The sequence below is a fragment of the Lynx canadensis genome, chromosome D4, assembly GCF_007474595.2.
Source record: "Lynx canadensis isolate LIC74 chromosome D4, mLynCan4.pri.v2, whole genome shotgun sequence".
NCBI classification, from domain to species: domain Eukaryota; kingdom Metazoa; phylum Chordata; class Mammalia; order Carnivora; family Felidae; genus Lynx; species Lynx canadensis.
In genome coordinates this window covers 83,258,598-83,275,018 of record NC_044315.2, presented here as the reverse complement: position 1 = coordinate 83,275,018, position 16,421 = coordinate 83,258,598, and the positions used below count along the sequence as shown (strand labels likewise).

General features: G+C 54.8%; 1 protein-coding gene across 1 annotated transcript in view; it reads right to left on the bottom strand.

Moving 5' to 3' along the window:
• The window catches only part of NEK6 (NIMA related kinase 6), an 87,191-nt gene extending 71,247 nt beyond the window's left edge, over positions 1–15,944 (bottom strand). The window contains exon 1 of the mRNA XM_030294111.1: positions 15,831–15,944. The gene's annotated coding sequence lies outside the window, so the exon portion shown is untranslated. The remainder of the gene's footprint in view (positions 1–15,830) is intronic.
• Positions 15,945–16,421: the final 477 nt, after the last annotated feature.

Here is a 16,421-nt window from a genome sequence, read left to right as displayed (position 1 = left end):
TGAATATGGAATATACGGCAGTTTCCTTGCTGTTTGAGGGCTGTCTGCTAATGGAGGAACGGGACAGTCCTGGAAGCATTTCCTTTGAAAAGGCCTGTCTGTCCCTGATGTCAGGAAACCCTATCGCCCTGGTTGTCAGTCCGGGGAGGACCCTTGACACCTTATCTTATCACCTACCCTCGCCTCCATTCCCCAGGCCCGGTCCCCAGGCCCACGCTTGCCAGGCCCTCATCAACTGCTATAATTTCTCTGGTCTTCTGCCCTGAGGGTCAGGGGCATCTCAAAAGCAATTTCACTGTGGAAAGGGTGTCCATTTCCAAAAGTTCGCCAGGACCCACCCTCCTCCAATTCAGAATCAAGCCGCTGAATTGTTCTTTGGGCTTCAGTTGGTCCAAGCGCAAAATGAGGGTGGAGGGTGACGCCGGCAGGAGACAGCGGCGGTTGATAACACGCTGAGCAAGTGGAGGCAGGCAGCTGGGGCTGTGTGACCTTGGCAAGCTGAGGAACCTCTCTGGGCCTCAGCCTCCTCATCCCTAACACGGGGCTAACACTACCCGCCTCACAGGCGTGGAGGAAAGAGTAACTGCGATCACTTCTCAGGCCAATCTGAGCGTTCTTCTCGACCACGCCCTCCTGCGGCAGCCAGCACGGCCTTGACACATAGTGGGTGCTTGCTGAACATCTGCTGCTCTGGGTGGAGCACGTGGTTTTTGACGCCCAGAGAAACAAAAACACCCGTCCGCACTAGAACACAGTGGTTTAGGATGTGTGCTCTGGGAGCCAAAGGCCTGGGTTCAAATCCTGACTTGGTAACAGACCCACTGTGTGCCCCTGGGCAAGTGACTCAGCTTCGCTTGGCTTCCCTCTCCCTGTCTGTAAAATGGGACCAAAGAGCCTGGCTCACAGGGTCACCAAGAGGAGTCAGTGCAATAATACGTGGCCAGCGCCTGCCCAGGTTGGCCCTGGTAACCAGCAGCCCTGAGACCGAGCAGTTCAAAGTCTTGGGAATGCCTGAGGGAAAGTTCCCACATTCTAGCTGGGAAAACCACTTTCTCAAAGCAAGCCCCGTGATGCCATCCCAGCACCTCCCGGGAGAGCTGGGACCTAGAACAACAGGCAGTATGTGAACTCTCAGGAGACTGCCCTTGGAGGGAAGAGAGAGGCTGCAGGAGCATCACCCCAGGAGGGAGCCTCATGGCGGGGATGGGGGGGCACCCTCACCCCTCCCCACACCACAACTCCCATTCATCTGCCTCCAACACTCGGAGGCAGTAACACTGGACATACTTGACTCATTTCTTGCTTGTGACGGCTCTCCCCAACCAGAACGCCAGCCCCGTTTTGTCTCTTTTGTTCATTATGCCCCTTAGAACAGTGCCTGGCTCTGTTGGATGGATGAATGACGAAACAAAGCAAGGAAGGGACGAATTCTTCCGGGAGGGCAGCTCTGGGCTGAGTGATGGCTAACGTGGTCCCCGTGTGCAGAGGAGCTCCTGAACATCACAGGTGACACCAAACTACAGTCCTCGCCCCACACAGGGTCGCTTATTGTCAATACAGTAACAGTCTCCAACTGCTGAATGGCTGTTATGTGCGTTGCTTACCTCACTGGGTCAGGAAAACTCCCCCAGGGACAGGAACTGAGATCTCCCCCTCGCTCTGCCACGTGAGAAAACTGACGCCCCCGGTGGGAAGCAACAAGTCAAGGAGAGTGGTGAACAAAAGGCGGGGGTGTGGCTCATATCCAGGGTGTCCAGGTTAACCCCCCCACCTCCCTCCTCCGTATCTGGACCTAAGACCGCCGCACGGCTGGCTGCTCTCGGAGGGGAAGAGCTGGAGCGAGAGCCTCGGGACCTGCTCCCTGCCAAGAAGGGTGTTTGCTCAGAGGCAGGAGCTGACAAGCAGCAGGGTCTGGCTCCTGTCCCGTCCCCGTGCACACGCAACGGATAGTGGAGGCAGAAGACTCAGCCAGGTGGTGGCCCCGGCCACCCAGCCGAAGAGCACTCACTGGCTTTAGGGGTCAGCCAGGCCTGGGTTCAAGTCTCAGTTTCCAAACCATGTGGCTTATAGCTTTAGATGGTGGCCTCAATCTCTGAACCTCAGTTATCCTCACCTGAAAAATGGGGCCAGCCCAAAGTTGTGGGGATTAACTAAGGTAACACGGATAAAGCGTTTGGCCACGCTGCCGGCACACAGTAGGTACTAAACGATAAGCAATAGTTAACTTTCCCAAGCCTCCCTCATTCGTGTTTTCAAGAGTGGCCAGATGTCCACATCTTGTAGCTGCCAGGCCCCCCAGTTTCAGGGCTGAGAACAGCGTGGGAAGCTGGTGGAATCTGAGCTCCCCACCCTCTCTGATCTCTGGGGCACCACCTGCTTGGCATTCTTCCTGAGCGAATGGGTCAGGACCTTGTCATTTGGTTTCTGACCCTTGTCACTCAAGGATAAGAAGGCGGAGGGGATGGGTTTGTCGGTACGATAACATCTGGCAACAACATGAGGAGTGAAATCGGGGAAGGGGGTGGCATTTCCAATTGGCTCGTGTCCATGTCTCTGGTGTGGGCTTGGCAAGAGAGGCCCAGGGTGAGGAGAGGGACCAGCTGGCCAGCTGATAGCACTCACATTGCAGGCCAGTGGTCTGCAGACAGCACCTCACAGGGGAGCTTCTCCCCCGGGTAAGATCCGGCCCCAAGCCCGTGCGGGGACGATACAGGGGCCGTGCTGTTGAAATTGGTGTCTCGGTGGGAGGAGGCTGCTGCCCTCCCACTGGGGCCAGCTTTGCACGCACTGCACGTGACCAGTGCAGTCTCGTCTTGCCCCGCCCTCGGAAGGGAGCCCCGTGCTTGGGAGTTTCATACTTGTGTCCGCTGCCTTTCAAGTCTTCACTTTACCTTTGAACTTGTGTTTTTTAAGTGAAGTCTGGTGGAATAGTGGTGCACGTCCTGGGGGCTTGGGGCCCGAGCCTACAAAGACTTCCGCTCCTGACCCCTAACTCATAACCCCTGCCACCCTCCACCCCTGGCAGGGGCCCGAGTGCAATCAGGGGGTCAGGTGTGCCACAGGGTAACTGCAAGGGTCTGTCCTTGCCCTGTGAGTGTCCCTGTGCCCAAGGAAGCACGGCATTTAACAGCCAATAAAAACCACCGTGACGGATGGAGAGAGACTGACAAGGAACGGGTTTTTTTCCTGCTTTTTAAACAAGAAGACCTGCATTTTCACTTTGTGCTGGGCTTCACAAATTATGTAGTTGACCCTACCTTCCATTTATACGAACTTCTGACTCCTATCCCCTAGCCTGGAGGCCCTTGGGGACATCCCTAGGCCTCCACAGAATTAGAAGACACCACGTGGTCTGCGACGATCACTGGCCCTTCCCTCACCCCTGCCCCCAGACCTTCTTTTTGGAACCCCTGTAGTTGGTCACTTACTGCTGTCTTGTGGACCAGGCCCAGTTTCCAGGGCTGGGGATGTGACGATCAACAGGATGCCGAGCAGTAACAAAAACAGGCAGGGCCGATGGTGGCACAGACAGGTGGAGGGAGCCTCGTCCAGCGGAGCCTCAGGGAGGCAGGGAAGGAATGGTCCGCACAGGCGCACTGCCTCCCGAGGTGGGGAGTGGCCTCTGGGAGATGGCAGGAGCCCCTCATCTGTAGGGTGGTGACCCAGGGCTTACCTCGCAGGGCTGTCGGGAGACCCAGGGGCTACTGTTTTTAGCGCCCCCGCGTCGCACTGCAGGGACAGGGTAAGGCTCAGGTAAAGGCTGGGGCCCAGGACGGACTGCAGACAGCCCCCTCCTGAATGACCACAAAGCCAACAGAGAAAAGCATGGCAGAGGGGCAGAACTGCCACTTCCTGCGTCCCCGCCTCGTGCCAGGCACTTGGCCTGGTGGCTCTGCTGGCACAGTCGCCCCTGCTGGGCTAGACATTTGTTCCCAGGGTTTCTACTCCGGCCCGACATGTCACAGACGTCATCTTTCTTTCTGTGATTCAGAAAGTCCAGTCGGTACCAGGTGGCAGTGGCAGCTTTTCCGACAGGACTGGTCACGGGCGGAGCAGAAGACACAGTGACTATGAGCTCAGACTGCAGCCAGCCTGGGTTTGGTCCTGGGCCCCTCCAGCTGTGGAGTCTAGGGCAGATCTGACCTGCCTGGGCCTCGGTGTCCCCTAGGTCACGTGGGATTATCAAGAGCCTCATCCTCGTGGGGTTGCTCTGAGGATCAAATGAAATGACATCGGTGAAGGGTATGGCTCACAGCAAGTGCTCAATAAATGTCAGCCACTGCTATTGTCACGAAACCCGAAAACATCAAATCAAAACCCTGAGCGTCGCGTGGTGCTTCCCAGGATCGCGTGAATCCGCTCCCTCCTTTCCAGCATCTGCCCCGACTCTGCTCCAAGACTACACTCTCCCCCCATTGTCATGGCGCATCAGTCCATAAATATTTAAACAACATGTCATCAGATTATTATAACATATGATCTATAGCACTGATGTGCTGCAGTTCTGCACATTTGGGCTTCGTTTTCAGAATATCGAGACATAAAATATTTATGTATTTAGCCAACCACGAGATCTCACATTCTGTCTCAAAATGCTGGGTGGCGGCAAGATGCGGAACTGAGACGCAACGTGTGAAGGAGATGCCTTGTTCTCACGTCGGTTCCTGGGGCATCTGGATTGTTTCTGGTTCATTCCAGGGCCTGTGAACGGTGGCTGGCTGGATTTGCCACAGGAAGCGGGGGGCCAGGACCAAAAGACCCCATCAAAAGGCAGTGAGAGTTCAAACCACAAGGCACTGGATCATTTTCATTCAGCATCTCTATGGGTCTGTGCATAGTAGGTGCTCAGTAAACGACCACAGGGAAATGAATTCACCTGTAGCCCACACCACCACCCAGTGGGCTGGCACCCAGTGGGGATTTGGTAACATTTGCTCTTCTGTTTCATTCTGTCCCCAGTGCCCAGCACCAGTCCAGGCACAGAGTGGGACCCGGCAAATGTTGCCAATGAACAGCAATGGAAAGAATAACTCGTGACCAGATAAATCACTTAATTAGCTAATAAATTAATGAGGGATAATGACTCCCTGTCTGCTGGTCCGGATTACACAGTGTGAGACCTTCCTCCTGAGAAATAAAGGCTCTCCAGTAACCCGTAGTGGATAGGCAAAGGGTTTTTTTCTGGGTAATTAAATATCTCGATTGCTAACATTAGCACATCACAGTGACCATATGTCCTAGAATTTTCAGCACCGTGCAATTTCAAAGATGCCGCCCCGTAAGCCATTCAAGCATCCATGAACTTCTTACATACTAGCGACCAAAGAGCATCTTCCACACTGCCTCTCTTGTCCCCAAATGTCACTAAAATGCTTGTACAGACCACTGCCCTTTTGAGAGTTTGGAAACTGTGCTCATCATGTGCCTAAGCTCTAGATGGGTGATATCTGAAGGCCTGGGATGCCACAAAAGCATGTGCAAACCAAAGTTGTTAGCTTGAAGTACAAGTATTTTCTGTGCATTAGTTCCCAGATGCTGTGCTGTCACCATTAAGAGTGGGCAGCCCTCACCCTTGTCCCCAGCCTCTCCACAGAGAAAAATCCAGTCTTCATTTCCTCTTGGGTTAGCTGAGGAGGCTGGCATTTAAAACAAACACAAAAGGCCACTAAAATTCCTGGGGGAGATGAACGAAGGAAATGCATACACACTGAGTCAGGCACACCAAGTCTGCACTTGAGATGCTAGTGTAACTAAATCCGGCTGGACTCAGCCGGACCCGCCAAATGTATGGGGGGGGCTCCCTCTTCCCCAGCTCCCTGTATGTCTGCCATGTGGTCCCCGGCGGTCCCGCAATCTGGGCACCCACCCTGGTGGCCTGCCAAGGCCACACCAGCTAGGGAATCACTTCCTCTTTCAACTCCCAACCCCCCGTTTTTTGGGCTGGGTGAACTGTGGACTCTGCTCATTTGCTGCACAGCAGTGTCTGTGCCCAGAGGTGGCTTGGTAAGGTTAAACACCTCCCTTTCCCTAAGCAAACCCCGAAAGATAAGTGCTCTGAGAAAAAGAAGTATGCCTGATAAAAAATGTAGCTTTGGGGCGCCTGGGTGGCTCAGTCGGTTAAGCGTCTGACTTCAGCCCAGGTCACGATCGCGCGGTCCGTGAGTTCGAGCCCCGCGTCGGGCTCTGGGCCGATGGCTCAGAGCCTGGAGCCTGCTTCCGATTCTGTTGTCTCCCTCTCTCTCTGACCCTCCCCCGTTCATGCTCTGTCTCTCTCTGTCTCAAAAATAAATAAACATTAAAAAAGAAATTTTAAAAAAATTTAGCTTTAAGACATGCACCCACTCAATCCAACCCAATGCTGCTCCTATACGGGCATCAAGAATGGCCCCTGCAGAGAAGGAGCAAAGAAAAAGACCCCAATAACTCTGGGAGGTACAAGCCCTCTATAAGTGTAGGTTTCTCCCTTGGAATAATTTGAGCCTTTCTCTAAGAAACCTTTTCTGAACAGAGAAGGGTCAGTTGGACACAATTCAGCCCTTGTCTGTCCACTGGGAGAAGCAAAGTTTGCTAACAGGTTTAGTAACTTCACACAGACACTCTTCAAGGATCCTGCCACTTGCTCACTTGAAACTTTCCATTCATTCAGTAAATATCCATTGAGCACCTAGCCAGGCCTAGTGCTGGGCACGGGGGATACAGTGGTGGTTCGCAGGTCAAGTCTTACCCTCATGGAGCTTACGTTCCAGTCTGGGAGGGAAACAACAAACACAGGAAATCAGGAAGGGGTAGGGGTCCCGAAGAAAAATAAGGCCAGGTCAGGGAAAGAGGAGTAAAGGAGCAAGGGACTCATTTTGACAGGATGGGGATAACAGGGTCACTTTGGAGAAGTGACTTTTGGGGCGTCCTCAATGAAGGCTAGGAGCAAGTCAGGGGAACACTGGGGCGGGGGGGGAGGGGGAGGATTTCAGGAAGGGGGGACAGAGGGCAGTATCTGCTTGACCCGTCTGAGGAAAGGTTTAAGGAGGCCACATGGCTGGAACATAGCAAGCAAAAGAAACACTGCTGAGCAGCGAGGCTCCAGAGGGAGCAGAGCCCCACTGCCCTTCCAATAAAGGCCACCCCCCCCCCCCCCCGCCAAGGTCCCGCAGGCCTCAGCAGTGTCTTTTCCCACCATTTGCTCCTTGCCACATGCTGTTCCTTCCAGCTGCCTAGGAGGCCCTCTCCCAGGCCCTGGACCTGGCCACCAACTCACAGCCCACATGACAGGCACTTCCAGATGGCAGCCTCTGCCCTCTGACTCTGCAGACCAGACCCCGATGCGGCCGGCTTCCATCCAGCACACATGCTGATGGTAATTAACTAAGCACATATATCCTGGATTCTCAGTGTCTGTTTCTTCGTTCACACAGTGGGCATAATGACATCTACATCAGAGAACTGCTGGGAGGACCAAATGAGTTAATCCTCGTAAAGGGTGGGGCGGGCACCTGGGTGGCTCAGTCAGTTAAGCGTCCGACTTTGGCTCAGGTCACAGTCTCGTGGTCCGTGGGTTCGAGCCCCATGTTGGGCTCTGTGCTGACAGCTCAGAGCCTGGAGCCTGTTTCGGATCCTGTGTCTCCCGCGCTCTCTGCCCCTCCCATGCTCATGCTCTCTCTCACTCTGCCTCTCAAAAATAAAATAAACATTTAAAAAAAAAATCCACGTAAAGGGTTAGAATGGAATGACACATACAGTAGGTGCCAGGCCTATGGAAGGGGTCAAGAGCTGGGGAAGTGGCAGAGGTCTCTGATTTCACACTGCTGGGGGTCTGCCCACAGCCCACGACCCCATCCCGCAGCCCACCCACCCACCCACTCACCCTGTGGTCTACCTGCCCTTCACCCCAGCCCTCTGAGACCTCCAGGCAAACCTCGAGTTTCCCTCAAGGCTGGCTCGGATGCCCTCCCTCCTGGAAAAGGGTTCCTGCTTCCCCAGAGAACGAGCCCCGGAAAGATGCCTACTGCAGATGTTCACCAGCACCCAGAGGAGCTCGTGACACAATCTCTGTCCTTACCAGGTTGTTAGAGGCTGTGGGGTGGGGCCCTGAGAGGGTCTCTGGGACCCAGCTCCCAGAATAAGGCCTGACCCAGACATTGGGATGTATGACTCGAATCAATGAGTGAACGGACGGCCGCATACCAGCCGGCACAGGCGGGTCTGGTTAACCAGAGTCCATTCCACCTGCACGACTGTGCACGGGTCTGTGTTTCTGCATCGGACTCCTCGCCCACAGCCCAGGCTCAAGCACCATGACCAGAGCCTTGGCCTGAGAAGCAGGACAGCGTCCATGACCTTGGGAACTGGTCACAGTCTCTCGGGGCCTCAGTCTCCCCATCTGTAAAATGAGAGGCTTTCATGCTTTTATTTTTAAGCATCGGAACCTTGTGAACATTTTTTCCACGTAACATAAAGTTGACCATTCTGAAGTGACCAATTCGGTGGCGTTTAGCACATTCACAGTGTTATGCAACCACCACCTCTCTCTGGTTCGGAAACATTGTCATCACGCAAAAGGAAACCCTGTACCCATTAAGTGGTAGTTCCCCATGCTCCCCTCCCTCAGCCCCTGGTAACCACCAATCTGCTTTCTGTCCCCACATGGACTTATAGATTATGGGTGTTTCATATGAGAATCTTTTCTTTTTTTTTTTTTTTAACGTTTATTTTTGAGACAGAGAAAGACAGAGCATGAACAGGGGAGGGTCAGAGAGAGGGAGACAGAGAATCTGAAACAGGCTCCAGGCTCTGAGCTGTCAGCACAGAGCCCGATGCGGGGCTCGAACTCACGGACCGTGAGATCATGACCTGAGCCAAAGTCGGACGCTTAACCGACTGAGCCACCCAGGCGCCCCGAGAATCTTTTCTTAAAATGACTCCTGTGCGAAGCCTCCTTATGTAAAACAGGTAACGGGGTTAGTGCTGTGGGAAGACAGGTCTGCCCTGCGCGACACCCCCCCCCCCCCCCAGCTAGAGTCCCTCTCCCTTGGTGACCCTTCAGGGAAGGCTCTGATCCCAGACCCCTTTCTTTTCACAATTCTGGTTCTAATGTTGGATTTCTTTTTTTTAAACTTTTTTTGGAAGTTTATTCATTTTTGAGAGACAGAGGCAGAGCATGAGCAGAGGAGGGGCAGAGAGAGAGAGGGAGACACAGAATCCGAAGCGGGCTCCAGGCTCTGAGCTGTCAGCACAGAGCCCGATGAGGGGCTCGAACTCAGGAACCTCGAGATCCTGACCTGAGCTGAGGTCAGACGCTTAACCGATGGAGTCACCCAGGTGTCCCTCTTTTTTTTTTTTTAAATGTTTATTTATTCATTTTTTGAGGGGGAGGAGGGGCAGAGAGAGCTGGAAACAGAGAGTCCCAAGCAGGCTCAGCACTGTCAGCGCAGAGCCCCATGCAGGGTTCGAAATCACAAACCGCGAGACGGTGACCTGAACCGAAATCAAGAGGGTGTCGTTTAACCGACTGAGCCACCCAGGCGCCCTAAAGTTGGATTTCTAAGGCAAGTCCCCCTTCACCCTCCTCCCTGCCAAACAGTGTCCAAGAATCAAGGGCCTCAAGCCTGGTGCTACTGGCCCATTTTCCCAATGAGGGAGTAGAGGTGCAATATTCCAAGGTGGCTCCGGAGTCCGCTGAGGCTCTCCCCTCCCCACACACAGTACGGCAAGGTCTCAGGTGTGAAGAGCGTTTGTGGCCCACGGAAGCTGCCTCAGGAGGGGCGGCCACTTCCGTGGGACAAGGACCCCCCCCCCTTTAGGGACAAGCCAGCCCGACAGAACCCCAAATGGCTTAGGAGGGAGCGCCAAACACGCACGGCCTCTCCCCGCCCCCACCCGGGGCCCGGCCTCGCTGTGCGGACCCTCCGCGAGGGCTCCCTGCCCCCGGGCCCGGGGCTGTGACAGCCGCTTCTGTCAGCACAGACCTCTGATGGGGCCCGACGCTGTGTAAATAATTAACAAAACATCTGCCTTGCTTAATAACACACTGTGGCTGACACAGCTCTCGGGGCCTCCCGAGACCCTCCGACTCCAAGAGGACGCGTCAAAACCTTATAAGGCTCCCTTTCCGAGCCTCGTGGGGGGGTGGACGGAGGGCAGCACAAGACACTGACTTCTACACGTTTTCCTGGGCCGCCCAGAGCACCCGGACTTAAAGCCCGCCTCGGTCCAAACCGCGCGTCTCTTCCCGGTCTATTTTGAGGGTCATGATCACGGGGAAGTGCTTCAGCGGCCCCTGACACTGCTTTCAGCCTCACTTAGGGCCTCAGTAGGCAGGGGCGCTGAAAATGCTCCGGACAGAGAAACAACCTTCCTGGCCCAGTGACCCCGGCCCGGTGACCCTAGGAAACAACTAGTTTCTCACCTCCCATAAAATCTCGGGGTAGCACTTCTGGGGTGCCACCCATGTGCTGAGGGGTTTATATCCATTGTTTCCTGTAGTTCTTCCCTCAAATGTTATGAGGGACAAATGTCCTGATATTGTCTCTGTTCCCCAGTTGGGGAAACTGAGGCTCCGGGAGGTGAATGGCTTGCTCTGGGACTCCCACCTCGCTCCATTTGGTGCCAAAGCTCAAGTCCTTAATGTGATCATGGGTTAGTGCCTTCCCCTCCTTGGGCCCCAGTCTTCATTCTGTAAAATGGGCGTGTGGTTCTTCTCTGGACTGCTCTGGACTCACCAGAGCTGAAGGTCATTTGCAAGGCAACGGGTACCCCTTTGCACGTCTCTTCCTGACAACTCCCAGTTTCAAAGACTTTGGGGACAACAAGGAACAAGGCAGGGCAGACCTTGGGGAGAGGGGTGGTGGACAAATTCCAAGTCTGCCACTCACCTGCAGTGACAAGGGCTCTGAGGCACCAACCCCATATCCTCAACTACAACTTGGGGGCTTTGGGGAGCTCTCCTCTAAGGCGCCAGCTCCGTTTCTCAAGGTCAAGCACCGCCCCACCCCCAGCCTAATTTTGAAGTGTGGGGCTTCAACAACTCGAGGAAATGCAGAACCGCAGGCTCTCAATGGCAGCTTCCCTCCCCCTTCCCCTGCAGAAATTCCTTCACACTCTATGGAATTCCTACATAAAGCCCCTTTTTCTCTTCTATGAGGTCACCATCACACAGATGTCTAAGAGAAAGAAAGATCGGCTCCATGCGGATCAAGGCGGTTGGAACTGAATGCATTTCAGATCCCGACTGCACCACCTTTCAATTCGGCTGGCCCCTCGCTCGTCCGTCCCCCAGAATCCAGCCAAAGCAACCAGTTGGGTTTGGGGTGCGGTGATCCTGCCGGTGGATGCCAAGAGGCCCAGCCAGAAGACCGGGCCTTTGCCACCAGACCACCCGAGCAGTCGTCTGTGGAAAAATCCAGAATTGGAGACAGCACAGCAGAGGCTGTATATGTGGGTCTGTTTCCACACAAGCAAGTCCGTTGGAAGGACAGATGTCAAACTGCTAGATCACACTCCACGTTCAAGTTCCCAAATTGAACGTCACAGGAAATTACACCACCAACTGATTTGCCCCAATGTCCGCTCCTGTCTGGAAGCTGAGTTTGAGAAGGCTGTTGGTTTAATTCAGTCTGGGCCAAAGGAAGAGACTGCGAGTATGTCACCCAGCTCAGACAAGAATGGGTGAAGCCACTGACCTGATTTTTTTCTTTTTAAAATAAAAATATTTTCGGGGCACATGGCTGGCTCAGTCGGTAGAACATCTGACTCTTGATCTCGGGGTCGTGAGTTCAAGCTCCACAATGGGCATATGGCTTAACTTAAAAAAATACAAGTCTAAAAAAAAAATAAACATAAAACATAAAACCTTTTCTCCAAAGGCCATCTTGTCACTACCCAAAAGTCAGACATTAGAAGATGGTCACATACCAAAAAGCCACTGAAGATCTTTGGCCAATCCTGGTCATCGTCTACCACCCACGCGTTTCGAAGCCATTTCCCAGACCCCCCGGGAGGTGCTTAGACCACCCCAGATGACGCCCCACACACATGCCAGGAGCAGCCTTGCTCCCCAAAGCTCCACATTCTGGTCACCAGCATTCTGGCAACCATCCGAAGTGACGGCCAAAAGAAAGGCCCGTGGTATGTGCACACCGCTTCCTAAGAATGACATCAGCAAAAATAAATAAATAAATAAATAAATAAATAAATAAATAAATAAATAAAGATAAAAATGTAGGAACAAGGACTATTTTTACCTCCCCAAATCGCAGGCCAGACGGGAGAGAAATCCATCAATGCCAGAAATGTGGCTGAGCCTTCGCACAAGATCTATTATTTCACACCTTAAATTAACGCATCTCAAAGCAATTTGCAAATGTTCATCAATGTGCAGAACACGCTCAGAAGGGAGAGGAATGCCTTTTCCTTCCCAACATCAAAGGACACTTGCAGGGGCCCCACACACCCCAAGCGGCACAGGTCCGCACGCACAACATTCCTTTCAAGAACAGCATAGTATAAACCGTGATAAAAAGGAAAACGAACAAGGAAGAGAGACAGGCACGGGGCTAAAATGGCAAGTGACAAGCAGCCTACACGGAAATGATCCTGTTGTCAGGTGTTCAGCATTGGGAGTCGGGGCCCTGGGGGTAACGCGCCATCACTGGGGGTCCAGCTCTGGGCTCTGCCTGAGGGCAGTGCCCCAGCTTGCTCCCTCCCCACACAGGCCCAGAGATGCCAACCCATGTTTAATCTCGGATGACTCACCAGGGTCCTCCACTCCCCACCCGCTAACTCCCTTGCTTGGTCTGACCCGAGAAGAGGAAGGGAATATTCTTCTCTTTTCGACAATTGTTTTGACACTTCCCTTCTGAAACCAATCTTTGGCACTTCATGAGCAAAGAAAAAAATGTGAACTGTAGACCTTTCTCTCTGACAGTCCTGGCCCTGGGCGTGGGTCATCCACAGCAGAAGGGCAAGAGTGGACAAGGAAGGAGGGCAGCACCTTCAGGAAGCCCTGTCCCGGAAGGCTGGAGCCGGCCGACGAACCCAGCCCTGAAGGAACCTGGAAGACAGTGACCATTACTTTCCAGGTCCAGTGGGAAGACTGCTGGCTCTGCTCAGACCAGCCTGAATTCAACTCCAGGGTCAATCGCATGGCAGTCCACGATCCTCGGCACGTTATTTAATCTGTGTCCCCAGTTTCCTGTAAAATGGGCATCAAGATAGTTCCCATCTAAGGGTGCCTGGGTGGCCCCGTCGATTGTGGGTCCAACTCTTGATTTCAGCTTAGGTCATGATCCCAGTGTCATGGGATTGAGCCTTGTGTTGTCAGGCTGCATGCTGAGCGTGGAGCCTGCCTAAGATTCTCTACGTCTCTCCCTCTGCCCCTCCCCTGCACAAATGCGTGTTCTCTCTCTCTCTCTCTTTCTCTCTCTCTCAAAAAAAAAAAAAAAAAAAAGTTTTAAGTATTCAAATAGTTCCCATCTCATAGTGTTGCTGAGTGGATTGAGGGAAATAAGCCTAAAGCTTTCAGTATCGTGCCTGGCACACAGGAGACCCTCAATAAATGGTGGCCCCTAATTGTAGCGCTACCTACAGAAAATTATGCACATCGTTTCATCTCTTTGAGCCTCAGTTACCTCATCTGTAAAATGGAGATAATAACCCCCTACATCCTCATGAAGGTTAAATGAATAGATGTGTGAAAACACCGAGCACCCCGTCCGCGCACCTTCAGAGGACAGGCCTGAAGTCAGGCAGGCGACAGGATCCTGCCTCCACCTCCTTTCAGCAGTCCCAGGACACAGGCTCGACCTCTCTGTGGCACAACTGTGATCAGGGCACCGTAGGGGGCTCCATGAGCATGGCTTCCTTTCCCCCTTCCCTGCCCCCTCCTTGCTCGGAGCCACTGGAAACGCCACCGGGCAAAACCAGGAGCTTTGATTCTTCAAACCCTCTTGAAACCCCAAGCCCAGACCAACCTGGGCCACCGCTTCAGTCTGAGACTTTGTTTTGTGAGGACAGAAACTACTTTTTAGTCATTTCCGAAGCAGACTGGGACGGCAGTGGCTGACAAACCACAGGGACCATTTTAAATCCTGGGCCTTTTCTTCTGGGAAGTTAGGCAAGAACCTTCCCAAATGTTTGCCCGTGGGGCTCTCTGCCAGGGAGTGACTCATCTACAGCTCCCCACAGGCATATTTTATTTGGGGGTGGGGGATGGAGGGAGGGCCTGGCCTTGAGGGGAGAAGGAGAGGCAGCATTTCCAGCAAACCCAGAAGGTGTTTTCTTCGTTTTTTGGGGTTTTTTTTTTTTAGGACAAAAAAGAAAAAGAATGTGGGTCTTTTTGTTTCCTTCCAGGTTTTGTTTGCTAAAAGAGACGTCCAAAGTTCACTCTGTAAGCTGCTGCTTGGAGAACGGGCGCTTCCAGCCGGCTCTACATCCCTTTCAATGAAATTCTTCTTCCATTAACACCACGGATTTTTAAATGTGCCTCCAAGATTTGCCTGCGCACGACATTTTCCCCTCAGAGAGGCAAGCTGAGTTCTGAAAACGCAGGGGAACTAGGGCGCTCCGGAGTTTCTGAAGTTGGCCTTGAAGCAATTGAGACCTTCAACTGCAGAGATTTTCAACATTTCTAAAGCCCCCCCAAAAAACCGTCCCTCAAAGCTGCAGGACAGACCTTGGAAACCAGCATCCCCAGCGTGCTGTGCTGTTTCTTACTGTCTTGGGGACTCACACTTGGAGCCCGGGCTCAACAAATGGATCAACTGGACGAGTATTCATCTACTTAGCAGAGTAAGCAGAGACAGAGAGACCCCCGGATACACAGACTAGTATCCTGGGACCCCTAGTCTCCCCAGGGTCAGGCCCCCCAGGCACGGGGGAAAGGTTAAAATCTGCCAGGGCCGGAGAGGGGCGAGAACAAAGCCAGGAGACCCAGAAAGAGTATTTAGGAAGAAGTGAACACACGTCCTCCGACACTAGGCCAAGTAGCTCTGCCAGACCCACCATAGCGCCAGCCCAGCCTGGGCACCCGGGGGCCCCATGCAGGGTCCCGACAGCGGGCCCCACCAAACGCCTGGCTCTGAGGCTTCCCTCTCTGCCAGGCCCAGCCTGGCTCCACCGGTCTGACCGCTGGCCCTCATTCACCACACAAGGCCCAGCACCCACCAGGTGCCCACCCCTGGCCTACTTCTCTCCATGGGCTCCCTGGCATCGGGGCCAGGGGATGACGCATCGTGCAAAACGCCTTGTGGGTGCCAAGGGGGGCCCTCGGCCTCCATAATAAACACACTCCCACACTCCTGGACACAAAATACACATCCACACGCACGTCTGTACACTTTAGTCCTCAAAGGCTCACAAATGCACACAGAAACCACTTGTGAACGCTCACACACGTGCGCGCACGTACTCCCCGAACCCACACAACTCCTTCACAAAAATGGGATCCCACGTGAAGCGCTTGGCACACTCCTTGGCAAACAGTAAACAATAAACGTCCAAAAGGGGGCCACGCGCGCGTCCCCCGCACTCCTTCACCGCAAACCCCACCACCCAGACCCTCCGCCGTGCACGCGCACACTCGGGCGCACACCCCGAGGGGCAGACGGACACACGCCGCCCACGCACGCTCGGACGCACGGCCGCCGACACACTCGGGCTCTCGCGTACACTCGCGTCCCGGCCTCCCGCGTACACCCCCGCCCGCCGTCCCCCGCCGAGTCGCGGCCGCGCGCGCGAGCACGCGCACCCCCCTCGGCCCGGCTGCGGGTGACTGCCCCGCCGCCCGGCCCCCGCCCCTTCCCCGGCCCGATCCCGCCGGGCCCCGGCCCCAGGCCACTCACCGGCGCGCGGGCGGCTCGGCTGCCGGCGGGAAGAGCGGCGCGCGGACCGGCGGGCGGCCGGCCGGAGCGGAGGGTCCCACACGAGTCGGCGGCGCCGCGGCCGCACGCCCGTCCGCTCGGTTCCGCCGCCGCCTGCGCGGGCCCGCGCGCGCTCCCGTCCCTCCCCACCGCGGGGCCGCGCCGCCCCCTGCGCTCGTGCGCGCTGCCGCCACGCTGGCCCGGGGGGCGCCCCGCGGCTACCGCCCGGCGCCGGGACCGCTCCGCGCCCCCGAGCCGTTTGGACCGCGGGTGATCCGCTCGGCCGAGCCGCACCCCGCGCCCTACTTCGAAGATGGGGAAACTGAGGCCCAAACTCTCGCAGCGAGTCAGGCCCAGCAGACTCCCCTCCACCCCTCCTCGGGTTCTAGACGTTTAGGATTAGGGTCCGCGATCAGAGGACTCGTGGACCCCTCCCATCCATTCTTGTGTACCCATCACCTAACGTTGCTCCCTTCACGGCCCTGGGCATACTGGCCAGTCAACCAGCGCTTATTGTGCGCCTACTGCATGTGGGCACTGAGGTAGGCTCCAAGGATATCTTGATGTGGCGAA